Genomic DNA, 20319 nt, shown 5'->3' with positions numbered 1-20319 from the left:
ATCAGGGAATGTTTAGCTTGCAAAAATGAAGGCTAAGAGGAGACTCAATAGCTGTCTACAAATATCTCAAGGGCTGTCACATTGTAGAAGGATCATCTTTATTCTCATTTGCACAAGGAAAGACTAGAAGCAATGGGATGAAACTGAATGGGAGGAGACACAGATTAGATATTAGAAAAAACTTTTTGACAGTGAGAGTGATCAATGAGTGGAACAAGCTGCCAAACATAGGCTGGACAGACATCTGTCTGGGATGATTTAGTGAATCCTGCTTTGAGCAGGGGGATGGACCAGATGACCCAGGAGGTCCCTTCCAACTCTAACATTCTATGATTCTATGATTCATTTGCACATTGATTGAATCTGAAAGGGAGAAAATACAGATTAGATATTAGAAAAAAATCCTTTTGATAGTGAAGGTGATCAATGAGTGGAACAGGCTACCACGGGAGAAGGTGAGTTCTCTTTCAATTGAACTCTTCAAACAGAGGCTAGAGCACCATCTGTCTGAGATTGTTTAGTGAATCATGCGCTGCATTGAGTAGGAGGTTGGACACGATGACCTTTGAGGACCCTTCCAACTCTAACATTCTATGAATTCTCATATCTGATGAAGTACCTAATAAAGATGATATATGCAGACTATAAACAAGTAGAAAATGGAACAATATCAATGTAAGTACCAGCAGTGTCCAAAAATAGTGATCCAGATCAGTTGATCCTTTGTGTAGAACAGAAAGAAAGAGGGGGGAACTGTGACAGTGAAGCCATCCATTGCCCCACAGTATTCCCCCACATATCAAACATACAAGTTCCCCACGGTACTCCCGATGCATTTCATCTAAGAATCTTTAGGGGAGACAGGAGCTCGGTAAGGTGTAAGATATCTGATGAAATGGTTGAAGAGTACAGAATCCGCAAGTATTGGAGAATAGATATGGACCATATCTGCTTTTAATTCCTTGCCGAACCAAATAAATTAACACTGCAATAAGACTTAAGGTCTCATTTTTTTGTGGTGCTGAGGTTCATACTTCAATCATTTTGCATGGCCACACAGCCTTCCACATAATGCCCTGCATATACGACATCTTATATCTTGTACAGTGGCTGTAAGTGCCTGGGCCATACAAACCAATTATTTAAAAAAATACATAAAAACAGCTTATCTTGCAAAAAACCAAGCCCTCACACTGCTTTGTTGAGTGAAAAATAAAAGAGTAGGAGTCTCAGGAGATGGTAGCACAAACCAAATCCTATTTTTTTTGACAAAATTCTAATATATTTTTTTAAGAAGACCTTCTACAAATTTTAGCATTATAAGATATACATAGCTGCACATAGTAGCAGGAGTGTAGAGGGCCCTTTACACATAGAGATATCGCTAGCGATATCGCTAAAGCATCACCGATTTTGTGATGCAGCAGAGATATCCCTAGTGATATCGCTACATGTGATACTCACCTCCGACCCGGCTCCCTGCTGGCTATAGCTGATCGCGCGAGATCAGCCTGGTCCATTTCTCGCCGTCGGCTTCCTGCTGGCGCTGACGAGCGAACAATGGACGCAGGTGGAAGACGTCACCCTCGCTGCGTGTGACAGGTAAGTGACGTCCACCGACCCCTGTTGCATCGCTGGTGAGATCTGCCTGTTTGGCAGCTCACTAGCGACCATTTAGCGATGCACCAGCGATCCTGACCGGGTCGTATCGTGGTCGGGATCGCTGGTGCATCGCTAAATGTAAAGGGGCCTTAAATACAAACATTTTTTTTTTCACTAGTCCATTGAGGAGATACAGGGTGCCGAAATTTCTTGGAACCAATTTTCTTATTAAATTGGCTGTTTTATTTATTTTAGCCCTGTGGGTGTGTAATTTAAACCCACTATGGTACTTTTAAATCATAAAAAGACATTTCCATAGGGATGAAAAAGAGGACAACCACAGTTATGACCTAAGTGAAACACTGATAGCAATGGTCAGAAATGTGGCAATGAGCTAATGTGATACTTTATCTGTGTCTCATAACTGTGCTGACCACACCACCTTTACTGAACTTACAGTAATACTTACACATAGAAGGTCTGCCATCTATAGCTGCTTAGGTTACACTCCTCACTCTGATGCTGCTGTCTCCTCTCTAGGGCGCTTTAATAAATGAGTGAAAACCTGTATCATGACACACAATGTATATAGTGAAAACGAATAAAATTTTATTAATTACATCACCAAATATCAATTACAACAAAATAGGGAAAAAAAGGGAAAAAAGACTCAACAAAAAACAAAGAACAAAATGGATAAAATGCACAGGTGGTGGCTTCAGAAGTCAATGTACTGTATATAATCACAGTATGGTAAAGACCAGCATCATCAGGTAAGTAAAATGGGAAACATAATTGGACCTGAATCAGAATCAGTCAAGTCACATAAAAAACTGGCAGATATAAATAACTTATCGGTATTGCTGCTCAAAGAGAGTCAGTTTATCAGAAAAAGAATTTGTCACTTGAGGTAACATGATTACAGAAGACATCTCCAATACAAGCAGGCTTGAATAATAAAGTGCCAAGTGCTTCCAAATCTCCAATGAACATATAATACTAGGTGCAGCAATAGATGGTTAACACAATGGAAAGGAGCAAAATGCTTTCATATAAAGTATTATGTGCTTAACAATTGCAAACTGCCCAGAAAAATGTGCAAAGAGATGGTTACAAATTATGTGCAAATGAAGCAATGGAAGCAAGGAGAGGACTGAAACTCATACTGACTCAAACATTCACTGCATGTGCCCAACGTGTGTTTCACCTTGTGCTTTGATGAAGGAACATGTGTGTGAAGGAGGAAGATGTATTTAAAGCCCCTGTGACCAATCACATGTACTCCCAATGCTTCTTCCCAGCTGATATGTATGTAGTGATTACTATGCATGGCAAGTGTACTCGTCATCTCCGGTCAGGGAGACACGTCTCCATGGAGCGCGGCACCCCCTGCAGAAATGACGTTTGCCTGCATTACAGATTGGAACACAAGTAAGTTCCTGAAGCTGTACCGGGTGTAAATGAAGGAAGTGACGTAAGTATAAGTTCCAGAGTGGAGCGCAAAGTGGAGAACAAAAGGAGATGCGAAAGAAAGGAAGATTTATATAAATGGATCATGAATGTATGGTGTTGGAAAGTGGTACGATGTGTGAAAGGAGATAGGATATATGTATGGTGATAAGCAAAGGTGTAACCAAGAAAATGCAATATGTGCAATGGATGAAGGAATTATTGGCAAAGAAATAGAGAATACATGCCAAAACAGATCCATTAAGTAAATAAATGTGTATATGAAAGGAAATAGTTGAGACATGACCAAATATGGTGGAAAATACAAAATAACTAAACCAAAATAAAGGGAATGGGAAATTAAGAAGTCTAATTAAGCGGCTGGTCCAGGGGTTTTCAAAGTCTGGATGGAACGAATATCTGTATATATCCTGATAGCGAAAGAACTAAAACACAATTAAAAGTATTTAAATAGAGGAATGAAACCAAACAAAGTGCATCATATGTCAGAGCAAAAAAGAATGTTGTCACTGTAGAAAAGGGGAAAAGCTAATTGTCTCATTGAGATCAAGTGGGGTCATGGAATTTAGATTGGTAATCCATTTAACCTCCTTTTGTTCAAGGATCTTCTTCCAATTTCCACCTCTAATGTCAATTTGAATCTTGTTTATACCTGTGACTTTAAGTAGGGAAGGATCACATTTATGAAATAATTTGAAGTGACGTGAAGAGTTTTCAATTCAGTAGAATCTGTAATCTCAAATGCACCTTTGATGTCTTAAGGGGGCTTCACACATAGCGATATCGCTAGCAATATCGCTAAAGCGTCACCGATTTTGTGACGCAGCAGCGATATTGCTAGCGATATCGATACATGTGACACCTCCGACCGACTCCCCCGCTGGCTATTGCTGATCGCGCGAGAACGTCCTGGGCCGTTTCTCATCGGCGGCTTCCTGCTGGGCTTCCTGCTGGCGCCGACGAGCGGCGCGTGGACGCGGGCGGAGGACTTCATCATTGCCACGTGCATTAGTGAGCCCAAAAGGCACCACCAGGTACTCAAAATGTCCCTCCGGAGTATTAAATGCCATCTTCCATTCATCCCCGTGCTTGATGCGAATAAGATTATACGCCCCCCTGAGCTCAAGCTTAATAAACCAGCAGGCACACTTAACTCTGGAGAATAAATCAGACATCAGAGGTAACCAGTACTGATATTTAACCGTCATCTTGTTAAGGGAACGATAATCAATACACGGTCTTAATGAACCATATTTCTTGGCCACAAAAAAAAACCCAGCACCTAAAGGTGACGAGGATGGTCTAATATAACCCTTCTCCAATGACTCCTTAATATAGGATCGCATAGCATCATGTTCGGATACTGATAAGTTTAAAAGCCGACCCTTGGGAAATTTACACCCAGGCATCAACTCAATTGCACAGTCATAACTCATATGAGGAGGCAAAGACGCAGACTTGCGCTCCCTTAATACATCAGAAAAATCGGCTAGATAATCAGGAATATCATGAGACTGAGGAGAGGTGGAGAAAACAGGAGCGTCCCTAAGAACACACTAACAACCCCAACTCACCACAGACCCTGATATCCAATCCAAAACTGGATTATGAGTTTGCAACCAAGGAAAACCCAGAACAATAGTATCATGCAAATTATGCAGCACCAAAAATTTACAATTTTCTTGGTGGTCTGGGGCAACTCGCATTGTCACCTGGGTCCAAAACTGAGGTTTTATCTCCGCCAAAGGAGTAGCATTAATACCCCTCAAAGGAATAGGCGTCCGCAGAGGCGTCATGGAAAAACCACAACGTTTAGCAAAGTCCAAATCCATCAGATTCAACGCTGCTCCTGAATCCACAAAAGCCTTCGTGGAAAACGTGGATAAGGAGCAGATCAGAGTAATTGCCAAAAGAAACTTAGGTTGTATACTGCCCACAGCAAATGTGTGTGCAAAACGTTTCTCTCATTTTGGGCAGACAGAAAAAATATGAGAGGCATCTCCACAGAAAAAACACATCTTATTACGCCTTCTAAACTCCTGACGATGCGCCCTAGACAAGACCCCATCACATTGCATAGGTTCAGTCGTTTGTTCAAAAGGTGGCAGCGCCTCCCGTGTAGTTTTACGTTCACGTAAAATGCCGATCAACTTGAATGGCTAATGACATAGAATCTTCCAGACCAGAGGGAACAGGAAATCCCACCATAACATCTTTTATGGTCTCTGATAAACCCTTCCGAAAGAGAGCTGCCAATGCACTATCATTCCATGTAGTAAGGACCGCCCACTTTTGGAATTTTTGACAGTATAACTCTGCAGAATCCTGACCCTGGTTTAATGCCAACAGGGTTCTCTCAGCTTGATCAACAGCATTAGGTTCATCATACAACAACCCCAAGGCTTGAAAAAATGCATCCTCAGTCAGAATAGGATTTTCAGGTGTCAGAGAGAAAGCCCAATCCTGGGGATCGCTGCGCAGCAAGGAGATGACAATTTTTATCTGCTGCACAGAGCTCCCTGATGAGTTAGGCTTCAAGGCCAGAAATAATTTACAATTATTCTAAAAATTCAGAAATTTAGACCGATCCCCAGAAAACACATCAGGAGTAGGGATCTTAGGTTCAGCAGCATGTGACTGAATGAGGTAGGTTTAAATTCCCTGCACTTCAGCAGCCAGCTGCTCCACATGATCAGACAATTGCTTAATCTCCATTAGGAAAAAGAAAAAAAAATCCTCCTGCGGCCCCAGAGAAAAAAGAGGAAAAAATATATATATAAAAAAAAAAAAATTCTGACACTTTTTTTTAACAACTTTCTCCTGCTTTTGAGTACCCTAGAATCTGCAGTATGGCTGGTGGTTCTGTTATGAATGGGTCACCGAGGAGAAAAAAGCAAAACAAGCAAATCACAGAAAACCAGAGAGGTTGGTAACTTTGCAGATTGCAGATCCCTGATCCTACCACACAACTAGCAGCAGCTGTGGAGCGTACCTATGATGTTCCTAGATGCTTCATCACAGCCGGAGGACTAAATAAGCCTGAAGCATGAAAAGGGGAAAACTAACTGCCCCAGAGCAGACCCCAAAGGAATAGATAGCCCCCTCACATGTATTGACAGTGAAACAAGATGAAGGCACAAACACAGGCAGGAAAATAGGCTGAGCAAATGATGGGGCCCAAACTAACTAGGGAGGAAAGGAAAGGAAAGGCACTGTCTGAAACCTGCAAAAAACCCTACAAAAATAATGTCCAACACTTCTGATAGCAAAATTAACCCTGAAGTCACTAGACTTCTCCCACTATATCAGTACTCTGAAATGTTCTGTGACAGAGCAAAAAGAGACCAAACTAGTAAGGGACAAAAAGCAAATTGGCAGAATACTGATAAATAAGAGTGGAAATTCAGCACAGCCCCCAGCCGGGGCTGGCTGACCACACCAAAAAACTGAATAGACCAACAAAATCAAGTATGAACATTAGCAGAAAAACTTAGCTTTAGATCACTGGAACAGAGCTGAAAACCAAGAGCTGACAAGCCAGAAGGAATCACCAGCAACTGAATAGGGCATCAGCTGTCTTAAATCCAATCTGAGACTCCTGAGGTTCAATCATCATCCTCATTCTCAGGTGGCAGATCTCCACCGATCAAATCAGCCTCACTACCTCCTGTTACAACCAGAGGGAGTCTGGAAGGAGAACTCGCAACTGGTGAACCAGAGAATGAACTCACAGCAAGTCCCCTTGGTTGGGTTTTCCTCACAGGGCAGCAACTGTCACAGTCTCCGCATCACTTGAGCTCCCCCTGGGGATTGGGACTTTCCTGAACCCTCCTGACAAATTTATATCTTTCCCGGTTCCCTCTAACTCCGCTCCCCATGACCAACGGTTTCTTAAGCCATACGCTGATGTCAAGTCCTATGCTCACACTCCTCCCTGCCTTCTAATGGTCAACCCAAGGTACTGCATGTCCACTACACTTTCCTAGCTGTTTCCCCACTGTACTAGCTGACACCTGTCTAAACTGTGCAAACCTTCCTTTCTGTATTCTGCCAAGTCCGTCCGTCCGTCAGGTCACCTTCCCTACACTCTCACTTCCTTTGTCTATTGTCGTCCTCGACAATCGTAATCCCTGTCTTTGTCGTTCTGAAGCTTACCCTACCTTCTGTTGTCGGATCAGCTGTTGGGCCAAACCCACTACCCGCGGGGGCCGAACCAAACCGGGAGCACCATGCTCCGAGCAGCCTACTGCTACTCGCCAGCGCGCACGCCACATGACAACGTCTTTCAAATTGGGCTAGGTACACCTGGACTCTCTTTCCGGTGTGTACCTTCCCCTACTCTCCCCTTCTGTCACCTTCCACTATCCGGTACGCCATGATCGAGGCCTTACACCTACCAGATCATTGTCGGCGTCCGCCTTCTTCCTTCAGGGGTGTCCGTGGTGTCAGGGACCTGACCTAGGATGACTGTCTTTCTCACGTCTTCCATCTCTTTGCCTTTCTTTTGGTTAGGCCTCTTTCACACTTCAGTTTTTTGCATCAGTTCAAATCAGCCAAAAAGTCATACAAGCGGATCCGTTGTTAACTGATGTGAACGGATGGCACAGGATCCGTTTTTAGACGGATCCTGAAAATGCGGAAAGTTAAAGGAAATGCTGGCTGGGAAGGAGAGAGAGAGAGAGAGAGAGAGAATTTTTTTTTTGTCCGGCACCCAGAAAGAATTTCGGGTTAAATAAGTGTCTGGAGGATCCGTTACAAGCTCCGTTTTGAAATCTTTGAGGATGGTGACGGACAGCAATTTTTGGCGGATCCTCAAAAAAAACGGATGCAACGGACAGCAATCCGTCACAATCCGCCATTAATGCAAGTCAATGGGGAAAAAACGGATCCTCAAAAAAAATTTGAGGATCCGTTTTTTTCAAAACCTGGCGGATTGTGACTGATTGTAAAAAAAAGAAATGTGAAAGAGGCCTTACATGTCATGGTCGGCATCTCAGTCTCCCAGACCTTCTCAACACATAGACCCCTTTTGATCGCACACTTCCCTTTGGTCACTCAGACCCTCTCTTACCCAGACCTATTGCATTTTCTTGTGCATATTATACATCAAAACAACTTTACAATATCACAAGTACCCCATTTTCTTACATCTTTTCTATTGCTTGTTAAAACCAACATAAATTAAACATAAACATAACAGATTTTCTCCTCCCCCTTCCTTTAACATGGACACTTCCTCTCTCCTTACATCCCCGCTTTTGTCAGGCTTAACACACAAAAACTTCAATTTTTATATTAAACTTTTTTTTCATTAACTTGGATGCAAACTGTCCTTGTGATTCGCACAACGGTGCAACGAAAATTCGAAAGTTCATGCCACCTCCTAGTGGCCGGCAGCGAGGGGCCCCACAGCCGTGGAGCTCCCGGGATGTAAGGAGTGTCCTGTGAGTTCTTTCTACGGGGGCTCGTGACCTTTGGACTCAGCAATCACAGCTACCGCGTAGTAGCCACGGGGACAGTACCGTTTGTAGTACGACACCAAGTCCCCCTCGTGCAGAGCCCGGCCGTGATGAATAGATGCCACATTAAGATAAACCTTCTGGCCGGTAGCCAGATCGCGTATGAACCCATACCCCCTGGATATATTTGTATAGACGAGCCATCCCATAGATCGTGTCACCGCCATGCCAGCCTCCTCCTTTGCATGAAGCAGGTTCCATACTTCCTGTTCCCTAGCTTTCTTCTTTTTCACCACTTCTGCGACCCAAACGGAGGGTCCGGTGTGAGCCCGGGAGTCCGGTGGGCGGGACTTAGCCGGGGACAAAACCAGGGCAGAGGCGGCTGGTGATGTCTGCGGCCCAGCAGCCGCTTGGGCCGGGTGGTGGATAGGGGCAGACAGGACTTCCGGATGTTGGGCCACAGAGCCTGACAAATAGGCCACAGCCAGTTCCAATGCCGGCATAACCGGAGTAACAGCTGGTTTCAGGGAGGATGTCACCCCTTGCAGGGGGGACGCAACAGCGTCTTCTGGAAACAGGCTCCGCACCGACGACACCAAGCGTGGCGTCACCAGATGGGGTGGCTCGGGGCTGGGAGTGGAGGGCCCCCTCAGCTCCGCATAGACAGTGGGGTCTTCCTTGGCCAGACTTTCAGGATCACAGGAGGCCGCATGCTGCGGCTGAGTGGTGGGGGCCGCTTGCGGAGCCGCTGGTAGGGCCAGGGGAACTCTCACCTTCCCCGACGCCATGGTCTCCGTCACATCTTTCCGCGGCTGCTCCTGCAGTCTCCGCTCTTCACTCCACTGTCCGGTGGGGCTGGCCTCCAGGCTTAGAGGTTCTGTGGAGAGGCTCTCTGTTGGTAACTTTGGCGGCCGCTCCCGTGGGATCCGCCATGGCTCCGCTCCTCCACCCGAGATCAGACTGGCTGCTCGTGACTCTGGGGTATAGATCTTCTGGTGAAGCTCGACCTCCCATCGCCATCACCTCCCCAGGCAGCCGATGCATCGACAACCGCAGCCAATCTTTTCCTTGGTGCCACTCCCTCTGTTGGGTGGGGCGACGGCAGGCCTTTCCACCCACCTGCCACGGTCCAGTATGTGGGAGCGTCGGCCTCCTGGTACATATCGCTGTCCCCAGGGGTACATAGGAGGGGGTCCCAGTCCATTCAGAATGACTGAAAACACCCGGACCTCTCCTCTGCGCTGAAGCAGCACCGCCATCCTGCTCCAAACCTGGTACCATCCCGGATCCTATGCTGGCAACGCAGGTACGCCACAGCAATCCCAATTTGTAATCCACTGGTTGGTAATTTGTAATCCACAGGTATTTGTAATCCACACAGTGCAGTCCAAGTCCGTTCCCTCTCCTCAGAGGCAGGCCTGCCGCAGAAGATATTGTATTAGCGGCGTTGATCCTGCCGACTACGCCAAGTGTAGAGTCGGTGGGCCGGGCTGGTGGGTGGTCCTTCTGGATACCGCACAGAGACATACAGACACAAGCTGGAGGCAAGATTTCGGGTGCAACAGGTCCAAGTTTATTTCCTGCCATCCGACTGATGGCCCTCACAATACACCGCCAATTCTCTTCATGGCCCTCCGTGTCCAGGCCCCGTTACACACACACCGTACTTATCACCAGGGATGTAAATACATGTACCGTCCTTTTCTGCTTAACAACGTTCCTGTCGGATTGGTCACTGTGGCCGCCTTAGTCCCGTACACCAACAGTAATTTTTCTGGTCAGGTATCGTCTTCAACTCGGTATGTGTTTCCCCGGGGCCTCATCTGTGCTGCGGTACTTTGTGTCAGGATCACCCCCCTGACTTCCTTTCTCCTCAGTCCCCCTGGTTGGGTTTTCCTCACAGTGCGGCAACTGTCACAGTCTCATCACTTGAGCTCCCCCTGGGGACTGGGACTTTCTGGAACCCTAGTGTCAAATTTATATCTTTCCCGGTTCCCTCTAACTCCACCCCCCATGACCAACGGTTTCTTAAGCCCTAAGCTGATGTCAAGTCCTATGCTCACACTCCTCCCTGCCCTCTAATGAGCAACCCATGTCCACTACACTTTCCTAGCTGTTTCCCCACTGTACTAACTGACACCTGTCTAAACTGTGCAAACCATCTTTTCTCTATTCTGACAAGTCCATCCATCAGGTCACCTTCCCTACACCCCCAGACATACATTATTTGTTGGGTCCAGCAGAAAAATATTCAGCATTCCCATTGACTTGCAATGGATTCGTTGTTCGGTACGAATATACTGATATTAGAAATTATTCTTGCCAATTTTCCTGAATCCGAATGTTTCACTATTCACTCATCAGTAGTTGTAGTATTACCCGTAAGTGTAGTTTTTTTCTGCACACGTTTTCCCCTTTATAACTTTTGATGAATTGTTATATAGTAATAAAGATTATTGGATTTAAAGTGGTGTTAGCTTCCATCTCTGTTTAGGTTTGCTAAAATAATAATCTTAGTGAGATGACACCTTTTAATACTTTTTAACAGCTCATAAAAATAAAATAAGTGACACTGCATGCTTTGGAGACTACTTAGTTCTCTTCATCAGGAACTGTATAACAAAATAGCTTAGAAACAAATATTCAAATATATGCACAAAAGAGAAGTGACATGGCAGATACTGTACATTAATGTAACTCCCAAAACAACTGACATTTTAATATTATGGACTTTCTCTAATCAAGAACCTATAAAATTCTATTAAAGACTAAATGCAATTTATCCCACCATAAACTCAAGAGGCCCATGCCTCTTAATGAAGGTGTGTCTGAAAAGTGACCTATGCCTCCATGCACCATGCCACTGGGACTGAAATAAGATTTGTGGCATATGGTTCACCACAACTCCTCATGCATTAGATAAGCTGTAGCGCCATGCCCCAATTTCACTTAATCTTTGTCCATTTTGGTGATGCTTGGCAAAAACAGTGTGAAAATGCCAATGGTCTCTAAAAATTTGACACATCTTCAAGTAGTGCAAACTTTTTTTATTTATGAAAATATTTCACAATATCTTTCTGCCAAAACACTTTAATGAATCTTCATCCTTAAGTATAATTCAAAGGATCCAATGCATTATATACTTTAGTCTATGGGTTGGGACACTTGCTATTAAATTGGTCTAAATTTTTTCTTTTAAACGTACAGTAAATGTAACATGGCTGGAAATAACGAAAAGGCCTTTATTACAGTGGCATGTAAAAGTTTGAGCAACCGTGCTCAAGATTACTGTTGTTGTGAACAATTAAGTAAGGTGAAGATGACATTATCTCTAAAAGGGCTAAAGTTAAAAATGACATATTTCCTTTGTATTTTATGCAAATATATAATATATGTATATATTATCATTTTTTACACTTTAAAAATTACAAAAAGGAAAATGGGCTGATGCAAAAGTTTGCTTTACCCTATAAAATTTGTGTGCTCAGATAACTTTCACCAAAGTTTCAGACCTTAATTAGCCTGTTAGGGTTATGGCTTCTTCACTATTATCGTTAGGAAAGGCAAGTTGTTGCAAGTTTCCCAGCTATATAGAAACCCAGCCTCCTCTAACCTTGTGCCAAAAAACAGCAGCCATGGGTTCTTCTAAGCAGCTTCCTAGCAGTCTCAAAATGAAAATGGTGGAGGCCTGCAATGCAGGAGAACACTATAAGAAGATAACAAAGCATTTTAAAGTCGCCTTTTCCTTAGTTTGAAATCTAATTAAGAAATGGCATTTGATAGGAATAGTGAAGGTCAAGATAATGTCTGGATGACCAAGCAAAATTTCAGTGAGAGGTGCTCATGGGATTGCTAGAGAGCCAAATTAGAACCCCCATTTGACTGGAAAAGACCTTCAGAAAGATCTAGCAGACTGTGGAGTTTTGTTCTACTGTTCAGAGACACCTGCACAAATATGGCCTTCGTGTCTTCAAAAGAAAATCTCTCCTGCATCTGCATCATTAAATTCAGTATCAGAAGTATGCAAAAGAACATCTAAACAAGACTGATGCATTTTGGAAGCCAATCCTGTGGACTAAAGAGGTTAAAATAAAACTCTTTGTCCACAGTAATCAAAGGTATGAGGAGAAAAAAGGAAATTCATCTTGCCAGCAATTAAGCATGAGGGTGGATCAATCATGCTTTGGACTTGTGTTGCTGCCAATGGCATGGGGACCATTTCTTGGTAGAGGGTAGAATGGATTCGATAAAATTTCAACAAATAACATTTCAATAACATCATCTGTAAAAAAGCTAAAGTTGAAAGAGGATGGCTTCTACAAATGGATAATGATCCTAAACATACATCAAAATCCACAATAGACTACCTCAAAAGGAGCAAGCTGAAGATATTACAATGGCCCTCACAGTCCCACTGATCTTAACATCATTGAAAATTTGTGGCTAGACCTCAAAATAACAATGCATGCATGACGGCACAGGAATCTTACAGAACTGAAAGAATTTTCCGAGGAAAAATGGATGAAAATCTCTCAAACAAGAATTTAAAGACTCTTTTCTGGCTACAAAAAGCATTTACAAGCTGTGATACTTGCAAAAGGGGTGATACTAGTAACAATCATGCCCAAACTTTTGCATTGGCCTATTTTCCTTTTTGCAATTTCAAATGTAAAAAATGAGAAATATATATATATATATATATATAAATATATATATATATACATACACTGTATATTGCCTAAAATACGAAGGAAATGTGTCATCTTTAACTTTAGGCCTTTTAGAGATCAATTCATCTTCAACTTGCTTAACAGTTCATAATAACAGTAACTTTGACCGGGGGGGGTAAACTTTTACTTGCCACTGTATGTCTAGCTCCAAGAAGACTATAGAAGTGATATAACACTCATGATTAGATATTGACTTTTACAGTTTGTCTTGGCTAAATCTGAAAATACTGCATGTTGTGACAAAACCTGACATCATAAGGAGTCTATTTGTCTAAACTATTTCATTTTGCATGAAAATAGAAATTAAATGTATAATTTTCTTGTAAGTTATCTGTAGTTTAATATTAATATCTACTATGTCCAAAATAGTGTACAGGAAAGATTATTTTTACAGTTGACATAGCGTTTTTAAACCCTGGTTATCATCTGCTCTTTCCCCATGCTCTGTTGCTTAGCATAATTAGGCTATCCATTTTTCTTAAGAGTCTAGAAAGTGGAAAACTTTTTAAGCCATCATTAAAAAGTTGGATATTAAGTGGACTTCTGAAGTTACTGAACATTGAAAAGTGAATCCCTGAATATTTTCTCTTGTAATAAACACATGGCCTTTGTATTGAAAATAAACGCTTAAAGCTGTTAATATTTAGCTGTGAATTAGTTAAAAATGTGAGAAGTTTCAATGAACTAAAAAAAGGAAAAGTAAAAATGCACACCATCATATACAAAATTAGTTTATACAGGCATCTTTATGCAAGAATATGTTGCCAAATTAGAGAAGAGGGATCTCACATTTTGACAGGGTCAGGGATTTTAGTTTTTTCAACTCTTTGAAAAAAAAAATTCATCTGGCGAGCCTACAAATCCAACAACACATGTATGATCATAGTGAATTTACTTTGTTAGAGAGACATAAAACCTTACAAAATCTTATCAAGCAGTGTTGTCCTCTTCATCCGGATCTTTTAATATTCTTAAGCAGACCTTTCAATCCATGGAGAATCTGACTATAGTTCTCTTTAACAGGATTACTGAAAAGAACATGAAGGTGAATCTCTGCTTAATAGGGTATTTTCCCGAATGTGAGTTATAATACATTAACAATGTAATTTTAAATAGAAGACATTTTTTATATTTCTTATTTTCATTTTAGTTCACATTAAAAAAATTGTGTTTGATATTGAATGAATCTAGTGTCAGATTCATATTAATACAATATTAATATTAATATTCATACAAAATATATGTATGACCACTTTTTGCTTTATTGGAATCTTTGTTGTTATTGCACAAGCAGAAAAGTTTATCAATAGGATCCAATAACTTATTTCTGAATCAACCAATAAGAATTAGACCTTAGTGATAAATGTTTGACTTTCAGGTTTTACATGTGTTAAAGAAGTGCTTAGTTGTTAAAGAAGTGGTTAATTTCTGTTCTGAATAAAATACAAGAAAATAGTATTGTGCAAGAATGGCCTGTGATCCAGTTATCATCTGTCTACGTGCAGATTTTTTTAATTACCTGTTCTGCATATATTCCCAGAAATTGGTCAAGGACATATTGTTGTTTCCAAAACTCTGTAGCTCAGTCCAAATTCTCTTGAGAACTTCAATGTTTGAACCAGGTCACACTGACATATGGAAAGTTCTGGAATGTTCCCCCGCATTTTCTTGTTTAACCTATCTCGCGTCTCAGGATGTGTGTGACAACCAATTGTATAACTCATATTTCTGCCAGATTATTGTGTAATGCCATATTTCCCTTTGATTTTGTTCTATAAAAGATCACACTGTCAATAAACTTTAGAGACTATTTGGAAAGACAATGAGCAGTCTGTCTCTCTGATTATGCTTCATTGCATGGGTACTCATAAGATAGAATATACCTGAGGAGATATAGAAATCCCTTCTCCGACACATGTTCAGTAAATGGTCAGTATTTTACATCAGTATTTGTAATACAAAACTAGGAGTGGGTGATAAATACAGAAGTGGTGACGAGTTTCTATTATACTTAACTCTGGCTATTTCACTCCTGGTTTTGGCTTAGAGATACTGATGTAAAATACTGACCAATTACTGGGCATGTGAATGTAGCCTAAAGGTATATGTCCCTTATTATAACTTTATGGGATCCGCACATACATACTTTACTTAACATTTAGAAACTCTGTTAAAATATGCCATAAATATTAGGTGTTTTTATTGGCTTTGTTACAAGGTTGTGGATGTTTTCATTTTTTACAAAATACATTTTGCACTTGCAATTTTTCCTCTGTGTTTTTTTTTCCTGCTTTTACAAGTTCTATTATGAAGTTGATGGATAAAGCTCCAAAGGAAATTCCATACCCAATGTATAAGGTCCAGTGCTAAAAGAAAGTCAATATGTAATATTTTTAAAATGAAATGTTCTAGGAAGGCTGACAGGAGAAAGCACAGAATGAGTGCATGAATGAAAAGTAGTTTTGTGATCGTTGCGATTAATGCTCTATAAGTAATGGAAAATGGACTTTGGGGCTATTGTAAGATTTACACGTACTAGAATTCAGGTCAGAGGAAGAGTCCATATAAACTATCATAGACGGAAGTACCTAATATTCAACAGTTAAAGGGAATATGTCACTAGGATTAACCCTCCTAAGCCATCATCATAGGCATGCAATTCATAGAAAATTGAATAAAATGATGTCTTGATATCTGAGATGCACTGATTTATCCAGAGAAATTCACATTTTTTATATGCAAAATAACTATTAAAGATCTATGGGCAGAACAGAGATCTCGCTAAGTCTCTGCCTCCACAAGTTTTTTGAAAGGGGGCGATACCAATGTGAACAAAGTTATAACTAACACTTTGCGCTCATAATCATTCAAAGCTTTGCACTGAGATCAGAACTAACACATAACAGCACAGCTAGCACAGTACAGCAGAGGTAACATAGTACAACATGACTATCACAGTGTAGCAGAGCTAGCACAATATAGAAAAAGTGAACATTGTTTCATTACATACACATTTGCAGTTTTCCTCTGACAGATGCGAAATCCCAGGATGAGAAAATTAAAACACTTTCATATGGGACAGAAAGGGAAAGCTAAGTAAAGCCAAAAGAAAATGGAACAAGTATAACTTCCCTGAGACCTAAAGAGATGAAAGGAAGAGGAACTGGAAAGGAAAACAAACAGACTCACTGCAGGAATTCAACTGTTGTTCAGCATGAAAGGTAAACTCCTTAACTGAAAGGCTGGAACTCCAAAACCCTCATCAACATAGAGGTACAGACAGCAAGGTAGTACATTGAAGGGTGAACACATTAAACACAACTCAAAATGTGATAGGGCAGACCAAAACTGGTAAATTGAAAACAATTGGAGGGGAGCAAACCTAAAAGGGGGGAACAAAGACAATTGAAACCGCCAGCATTTGGAAAAGAAAGAAAAGGCAATCGCTCAGCAGGGGAAATAGCCAAGCACCATCAGGTCAGCAAATTGAATCCCCCAACCAAGCTATGACAGTACCCAATGGGGTCCAATGTGGCCCCCCATATGTAAGTTGCTACATGGTTTAATTTGAAGATTAATTTATCTACAGTAATTCTGAGTTTATTCAACATTCATTATATCGGTGACGATTTATCGATGATATATTTTGTATTTGTGGGGGGCCATTAAAGTCCTTACTTACTTTTTATTCTTACTTTAATAGTGTATGACCTGAACTCCAATTTACACTACATTATGATCTTCAATAGATCAGTTTTTTAGACACTATAGCGATTAAGGGACAAGATTTGTTCAGGAAAAGCACCGATCATAAATAATCTGCTACCCTTTTCAGTTACCGTTCCAAATCTGTAAAAAATCCATTCCAGTCTCCCAATTCAAAATAGTTGCTAACATTGTTTCTGAAACAGGAATCAGGTCTAGACACTAGGGGAATTGAAGTCTAGATTTTTAAACAGGGATATCCCAAATGTATTTTGGATGCAGCCAAACAATCATGACCATTGTGATCTATCAATAAGAGTATACAAAGAATTCCTTCCTGTGCTTCACCCATTTACACATAACGTCCAGACGAGGCATTCAGACATCTTTTTCTTCCGTGTTTTAAAAATCATCCAATTTAAGGAATGAGCTTGTGCGAGCAGAGGTTGAATTCAATGTAATAATGTTCTTAATGTAAATGTAATGTTCTTAAAGTAAATAAACTATATAATCTCAAGACAGGAAAATATATCAATACTAGGGGCTATTTTACTTGTTGTTCCAGGTATGTGGTTTACATAATTAAGTGGCCACATGTATGTAGGAGAGACCACTAAACAAATTAGAGGCTGACTTTTTCATCACAAATCTGACCTCATATGCAGAATCATAGAATCATAGAATTGTAGAGTTGGAAGGGACCTCCTGGGCCATCTGGTCCAACCCCCTGCTCAAAGCAGGATTCGCTAAATCATCCCAGTCAGATGTCTGTCCAGCCTCTGTTTGAAGACTTCCATTGAAGGAGAACTCACCACTTCTCGTGGCAGCCTGTTCCACTCATTGATCACTCTAACTGTCAAAAAGTTTTTTCTAATATCTAATCTGTGTCTCCTCCCATTCAGTTTCATCCCATTGCTTCTAGTCTTTCCTTGTGCAAATGAGAATAAAGTTGATCCTTCTACAATGTGACAGCCCTTTAGATATTTGTAGACAGCTATTAAGTCTCCTCTCAGTCTTCTCTTTTGCAAACTAAACATTCCCAAATCCTGCAACCTTTCCTCATAAGACAGGGTTTGCAGACCGGTCACCATTCTGGTCGCTCTTTTCTGAACTTGCTCCAGTTTGTTGATGTCTTTTTTAAAATGTGGTGCCCAAAACTGGACACAATATTCCAGATGAGGTCTGACCAAAGAGGAGTAGAGGGAAATAATGACTTCACGTGATCTAGACTGTATGCTTCTGTTAATACATCCTAGAATTGCATTTGCCTTTTTTGCTGCTGCATCACACTGTTGACTCATATTCAGTCTGTGATCTATTAGTATACCCAAGTCTTTTTCACATGTGCTGTCACTTAGCCCTATTCCTCCCATTCTATATATGTTTTTTCCATTTTTATTGCCCAGATGTAGTACTTTGCATTTCTCCCTGTTAAAAACCATTCTGTTAGTTGCTGCCCACTTCTCCAGTTTATTTAAATCTTTTTGAATCCTCTCTCTCTCTTCTCTAGTATTAGCTATCCCTCCTAGCTTTGTGTCATCAGCAAATTTAATCAGTTTACCCTCAATTCCTTCATCTAAATCGTTGATAAAGATGTTGAACAATACAGGGCCCAGGACAGAGCCCTGTGGTACCCCACTTGAGACATTCTTCCAACTGGATGTGCAGCCATTTACGACCACTCTTTGGGTCCGATCACTAAGCCAGTTATGAATCCACCTAACAGTTGCCTTGTCCATTCCATACTTAATCATTTTTTCAATAAGGATTGTATGAGAGACTTTGTCAAATGCTTTGCTGAAGTCAAGATATACTATATCTACAGCATTTCCTTGATCCACCCAATCAGTGATACCGTCATAGAAGGAAATTAAGTTAGTCTGACATGACTTATTAGTTACAAACCCATGCTGACTCTGTTTAATCACTTCATTCTTATCCAGGTATTGACATACATGTTGTTTAATAATTTGTTCAAAGATCTTTCCTGGTATAGAAGTCAGACTCACCGGCCTATAGTTACCTGGGTCCACCTTCTTCCCCTTTTTGAAGATAGGAACAACATTTGCTCTTCTCCAGTCTTCTGGCACTTCTCCTGTTCTCCAAGAATTTTCAAAGATTATAGAGAGGGGTTCAAAAATTTCTTCTGCTATCTCCTTCAGTACTCTGGGGTGTAATTCATCTGGACCTGGAGACTTGAATTCATTTAGGCTAGCTAAGTGTTTCCTCACTATCTTTCTGTTTATAGATATCCTGGATTCTTCTATTCCCTTAATAGGACAGTGAATAACAGTTGATGTTACATTTCCTTTCTGAGAGAAAACAGATGCAAAATAGGAATTTAAAAGTTCAGCCTTCTCAACATCCTGTCTTACCATTTCATCATTTTCATCCTGTAAAAATCCTATAGCATCTTTGATTTTTCTTTTACTTTTGACATATCCCCAAAATCCTTTATTATTGCTTTTGACATCTCTTGCAAGCCTCAATTCATTTTCAGCTTTAGCTAATCTGATTTGTGCCCTGCAGGTTCTGCAGACAGCATTATATTCTTCTTTAGATATGCCTCCCTCTTTCCATTTTATAAACATTTTTTTCTTCCTTTTTAGCATGTGCTTAAGTTCTGTGTTCATCCATCCTGGTTTCCTTAACTGCTTCCTATTCTTCCCTCTTTTCGGAATTGTTAACAACTGTGCTTTGAGAATTTCATTTTTCAAGATTTCCCATCCTTCCTGGACATTTTTGTCTTTAAGGATATCCAGCCATTGGATCCCTCCAATTCTCTTTCTGAATCCCTTAAAATCTGCCTTTCTGAAATCTAACCTTGATGTCTGAGTCTTCACAGGTCTTCCGCCTCTAGTTATCCAAAATTCTAAAATAGCATGGTCGCTACCTCCTAGGGTCCCAGCCACTTTTACCTCCTCAACCATTTCCTCCCTGTTTATAAGGATTAGATCCAAGGTAGCAGTTCCCATTAGATCCAAGGTAGCAGTTCAGAAATAAGTATTTACCTTTATTGGATAATTTTCATAAAGCTGGTCATGATATTTCATATTTAAAGTTTCAGTTTTTGGACCCTGTCCAGCCCCCACATAGAGGAGGTGACCTCATAAAGATTTTAAAAACATACAGTAGAAGCATATTGTCTTTATACTTTACAAACCTTGGAATCTAAAGGTTTATACAGTGACTTTACTTGTTTTTTATAGGTACATCCCTTGTTTTACTAACTGACTAACTGTACTTTTTTCATTCAGGCTCTTTTTTAAGATACTTGTTATGAGGCTTTGCTTCTTTGCTCCCTTTCTGTTCCCCCTCTCCCTTTCCCACAGTCAATTTTTTCTTTCTTCTCT

The sequence above is a fragment of the Dendrobates tinctorius genome, unplaced genomic scaffold, assembly GCF_039654945.1.
Source record: "Dendrobates tinctorius isolate UK_male_01 unplaced genomic scaffold, ASM3965494v1 ptg000046l, whole genome shotgun sequence".
In the NCBI taxonomy this organism is placed as follows: Eukaryota; Metazoa; Chordata; class Amphibia; order Anura; family Dendrobatidae; genus Dendrobates; species Dendrobates tinctorius.
The sequence above is the reverse complement of the archived record's forward strand: the minus strand, read 5'-3'. Positions refer to the sequence as shown.